The following is a 6,000-nucleotide window of genomic DNA, read 5'->3' on the forward strand; positions in this document are numbered from 1 at the left end:
TCACTTAATCCTAACAACAAGCCTTAGGATATTATGCCTAGAAATTGTGACTTAGAGAAATGAAAGACATTTCCAAGTACAATAAATGCCAAAATCAGGCATTAAATTTACAGTTGGATAGCTCCAAAGTAAAAAAGTGTTCTCCACACTGCTCCCCTAATACATAAACCTTCTCTTGGAAATTTGCAAATAAAGGAAATAGTCTCCACATTACATGTGGTGACAATGAAGAATGTCAACAATAGTATTTCTTTCAGATTTCAAACTCCTTGAAGGCAATATTACATGTTATTTTCTGTATCTTACTGCTGGTGTCTCACACATTGAATGTTTTCAACAAATGCTTAGTTGAATGAAGGAATGGATTTCCTCATAAGTGATAAATGAGTGACTGAAAAATGCATATAAATGTGAATGGGTTTTTCAGATGTATTTGATCCCTGGAAAAAATAAAACTTAACCCCTTGGTTTGGGCTTTTTCTATTTTTTAATGTTTTGCATTTTCATTCTTGGTTATTATTGATGGTTTCCCCCCAAAATTTATGTCTCCTTCCAGGAAATACCTTTTTAATAATTAACAAATGAAAATTTCCAATTCATACCTTCCAATATTTAAAAGTCATAATTTCATGCAATAGACTATGGATGTCCAAATTTAGCATTCCAGAAATCACAAATATAATTAAAAGTAAATACAATATTGTTAGGTTTCAGTAATTTGTACCTCATGCAGTTTGCTAGCATGGAGGAAGCATTGTTTTATTATGAAATCCTCAAAGTGACTGAACGTTTAATCTAAATTTATCTCTCTACATGAACTACTGAGACTTTAACAAATCTAAATCAATAGTTTTATATAAGCATTAAAAGCCCAATCTTTCTACATTAATAACCTTACCATGTTTGCTATCTTGAATGAGACATTTCTGTATTTCAAGTTTATTTAAAAGAGAAATTACCAGTTTCATTTTTATAAACCATAAGGTGATCACTGTTTATACAAGTTATAGCATCATGTAAATAAAACTGTAATCTACTCTTATAAAAAATATTTTCATATAGTGGTTTGAGTCTTTTTTGTGTTATGAAATAATCTTTATAAGAGGTGTTGCTATTCAACAAGTTCAGAAGTATTGTAGAGTTCACACTCATTCCATTTTACAAAATACACATTTTCTACTGTCTTTATTTACCTGACTCACAGTTCTGACTCTCCTCAGGCACAGCTCCTGTCCAAGATAAACCTCTATTATAGCTTTGCGCCAGGTTTCTGTTGGATACTAAGGAACTTAAAGGACATCTGAGGGGAAAATTATATATGGTGTACATATCTGTCCCCCCACACATCCCAACAAGGAGCTATGTTTCAAAGCATAACCATGTGAGGGTAACAGAAATGGGAGAATGAAAAATAGCCACAAAATTTTGCGAATTGGGAAACAGAAGAATGGCTCTAGTGAATCAGTCAGACCTAAATAAGCTGAAACTCAAGCAGTGAAAAAATTCAAGGGGCACATAATTTGCCAAGCACATGGGCCATTTGATCTAGCCCAAACCATGCTACAAGAGTTGGAAGGATGGGAGGTGGAAAAAGTACATGCATTTAAGCTGAATCACCTTCCCCAGTAGGCGTCAACACCTCAGGCTTAAAATTAAAAAGGAAAAAAAAAAAGAGATAAAAGCATTTCTATTATTTTAAAATAGGGAACTAAACCTACAGTCAATGGGCTTTTAAATAGTTGAAAAAATTGGTTACCTCTAAGAAATAGAAAGTTGGAGTGAGAACAAGGCAAAGCTGATTTTCATGTCAAGACATTCATAAAATATGTTTAGACATAGATCTAAACATATGTAGACTATATAGTTCCCTAAATAACTAAATAACTTTTTTAAAATAGCATTTATCAAAATACTGCAATAGACTGAGGATTAGGAAAGCTGGGTGTTTCCTTTCCTGCTAACATACACGACCTTAAACTAGTAGCCGAAGCATTAGGAGGAAAGCCTTTTCCATCTACTCCACACAATATTATCATGAGGTTGATATTTTGAAATTCCTTCTAGGAGATAAATTTGAAGTGACATCGATTTCGTGTATCCAACCCTTTAATTTTGTTCAAAGAAAGGTTTCATTATTCACTTATTTTTTTCACATTTCATTATTCACAAAATTACTCATCTATGTCCCTTCTCCTATTCTCTCCTGACCCTTTGACTTAGGCTTCTATTCACATTGTTATACCTGCAGGTTGCCCAACGCACCCACCCCCAGAAGAAGCCAAGTGAGATGGAAGCAGAACAGTTGCAAAATTGAACTAGAAAGTGATACAAACACCTTGCCTATCCAATAAGTCACCAACAACTACTCTGTTGGAAGAAATATGAGATAGTAGTTAAGAATTTGGGCTGCAAAAGGTCAACTGCATGGGGTCAAATAATAGCTTCAACACTGGCTAGTTCTGTGATTTTTGACAAAATTACTTCTGTCTGCAGTCCTACTTCTAAATTAATAATGCCTCCTAAAATTTTTGTGAACATGAGGGGGTTGATATATTTAAATTCTTAGGACAGTGTCTGGAGCATGGCTGACCCACCAGTCTCAACTTCATTGTTGCTAATCTCAATAAGTATTTAGTCACTACACGTCTGGGAACAAAGGGGGAAAGTCAGTTTTATGAAAAAGTACAGGCTCCATTCAGACATTAACATAGCATCTGCCCTTTGCTAATGGAGCTCTTGATTGTGGAGAAAGGTGTATTGTTGTTTCAGGCAAACATAGGCTTTTTATTTTTATGGTGTTGAGATCCTGGCTCCTTATAATCACAGATATTTAGGTTTGGATTAATTTATATCATAAAGTCACTAGAGTTTATACACCTCACTGGATTCTTACTAAACATGAGGATCCAATGATAACATGAGGCTCCATTAGACCCTGCCTTTAGAATATTTGCAATTGTTTTTTTTCTTTATGGGCTGCTTATTTATTTTTATGGTTTAATCACACCCAGCAAAAATAATGTTATCTTGGGGCCTCCCTGGTGGTGCCAAGGGGTAAGTCTCAGCACGATGAGGCTATTGGCAGCCACTGCAGTGCAAGCTTGATCTCTGGCCAGGGAGGTGACCCACATGGCACAGCAGACCTCTCCTGTCTTGTCCACTGCTTCCCTCAGCAATGTATTTCAGTACATCTGCCAATTATGCTCCCCACTCGGTCACTGGTATCCTCTCAACACCCTCTCCCCATACCTTTGGTCTGAACCCCAGCTTTATGTATAAATAAATAAAATTTAAAAAATGTTATCTTGCCAAGAAAATATTTACAAAGCACAGGTAAGAGAATGCACAGAAAAATTGGTGATGGACAAAATCAGTAGGCCAGAGGGCATTGATGTAGTGGCCAGATCACCTACAGTATCACTGATAACCTGTTTGAAATTTGCAACCACCTCCTCAAAGGTCCACTCCTTCCCATTCATTACAAACACGTGCCCACAGAATCTTTTCAGTGCAACTATGAACACAGCGCTACCCTGTTCAATCAACATTAATACCGTTTACCTGCTGTAGCAAACAAATCTCCACTGTCTTATCCAGGGCACAGGACAGTGAACAGGAGCATGACTTGGCAAGACATAAGCAAAACAAAATACTTCACTCTTCTCCAGAATGCCCAGAACCAGTCACCTCAATGTAGCACAACTTTATTCCACTACTTCCCTCCCCCACGCTATGGGAGAGCCGGCTTCTGGCTTCTGAATTATACCACATTCCTTATTTACTAAATCAGGGAGCACTTTTTCAGGACACCTGGCTTGCCTCCCCCACACACATGGAATTGTGCTTTTCAGTATTTTCACAGTATTTTGTAGCTTTATTTTAGTGCTTTTTATATGGTCACACATTATATTTATACTACACAACGGTAACTTCATGGAGGATAGAATATTATCTTTTAATTGGCTTTTTTGAAGTCACAGAATTTGCTAAAGTGCTTTGAACATAAACAATATTTAACAATTTTCAGAATTAAATGCAGTTGTATTGACCATGAACACAATCAAATTCGTCCTCTTACTGATAGTCACAGAGATTAATTTTCAAGGTTGTAAACCTGTCTCCCATTTTATTATAAAGTATAAATGATATTCTAATCCCAAATGCTTGAAAACCAATGATTAAGTCACTCTTAGAAGACACTCAGCCCACAGTACATTAACACAAAAAATATTGGAAATGGATTTAAATTACTGAAACTTATGTTACTAAACATGTAACTGAGTTATCAAATTAGAAACACATGAATCAGAGATCTTAGCTACTATTGGTTTTCATTGACTGTTGTTAACAAATAACCACAAACTTATGGGCTTAAAAACGAAATGTATTTTTTATCTTACCTTTAGAGAAGTCTGAAGTAGGTTTCACTGGGATGAAATCAGGATGTCCTTAGAGCTGCATTCTTTTTGGAAGTTCTGAAGGAGAATACTTACCTTAGAGGTTTCTTTGGTCTCCGGAGGCTGCCTGCATTTCTCAGCTCCTGGACTTATTCCTCTATCTTCAAAGCCAGCAAAGTTGAGCTGGATCTGGGTGAAGCTACCGGTTCTGTAGTTTTCACTCTAATACCTGCCTCTTCTACTTATAAGGACTCTGCTGATTATGTCAGACCAAACCAGGTGATCCCCGGTAATCTCTCCTGATCAAAATCAGCTGATTATCTATCTTGTTTACTTCTGCAGTCTAAATTCCAACATGCCCTGTAGCCTAAGTCCACGCACAGGTAATGAGGTTTAGGATATGTATAACTTTGAATGACCAATAGTCTGCCTTCCACAGCTAGTATCCATCTTCACTAATGATTTCAAGAATAGAAGCAATTAAGAGGCACGGGTGCGGCAGAGAAGGTTCTGGGCCATCTATGTGGCTCCCTGAGACCTTCTTATTCTAAATATACACTCTCTGGCCCATCCAGGCTAACAGAGGCCAACTCTAAGTTAAATATACAAATTATTTTCTCAGCAAATGAGGTACATTTACATTGTTAATCCATCTTGTATTCAGATAATATAATAGTTTACTTGGTATACTCCAAGAAACCCTGCTCCATAAATCTCTATATAATATTTGTTTAATATAAGTAATCCTAAAACACAGAGGTCCTGTTGAAAACACCTACTGATGAGTACTCATTTTCTAGTCAATATCACTAGTTTAGTTACCATTAGGTTCCTTATTATCAGCATATTGACAAATAAATTTTACCAATTATGTACATTTTTTTTTCCCTTGGGAGCATTCCTTGGAAATGGTAGTGGAAGGATCCCAAGCTGCCTGCTTTAATTTTCTCACAATCACTACGGCAGGTGCTGATGCTGGAAAACACATGAAGACAGAACCTCTGTTTTTTGTGGTGCTCACAATATTATTAGTGTGTGTGGATAAGGAACTTAGTAATAATCAGTGTGTTATGCTCTGCTAGAGAATCAGGGCTTTGTAGGGTAAGGAAAAAATGTCAGGCTTTTCTGCCCTCCCGCCATCAGGCATCCTGAATGCATGCCTCATGGCCGGCACCTGGGATAGGGTGTGGGCATAGGTAGATGGGATTCACATGGGCTAAGACTGGGCTTTTAAGAGCGGCGTCACCAGGACACCAGCAGAAACCAAAAGAGAAGCCAAGCAGCAGCAGAAGCCGAGAGAGAAGCAGAGAACTCCGGAGAGTCCAGATAGAGTGAAGATTTGCTGGGGGCTGGGAGGCCTGCCAGTCTCCCGGCCCCCCAGCACCCCTGCCTGCTGTGTACCTGGTAAGCCCCAATAAAAGACCTGCAAAAAGGCACTGAGGACTCTGACTCCTCCTTTAGCCGGTCTACATGGGATCAGAAAACCTGCTCTGTGGTCTTCCTGCCCTTTACAGACTTCATGGTGAAACAATAAGGTGCCATTGAGAGATGGATTGTTTCTTTAGGATTAGGAGGAAGATACATCAGGAGATTAAGAAAATCA

Source organism: Talpa europaea (genome assembly GCF_964194135.1).
Source record: "Talpa europaea genome assembly, chromosome: 6".
NCBI lineage: Eukaryota > Metazoa > Chordata > Mammalia > Eulipotyphla > Talpidae > Talpa > Talpa europaea.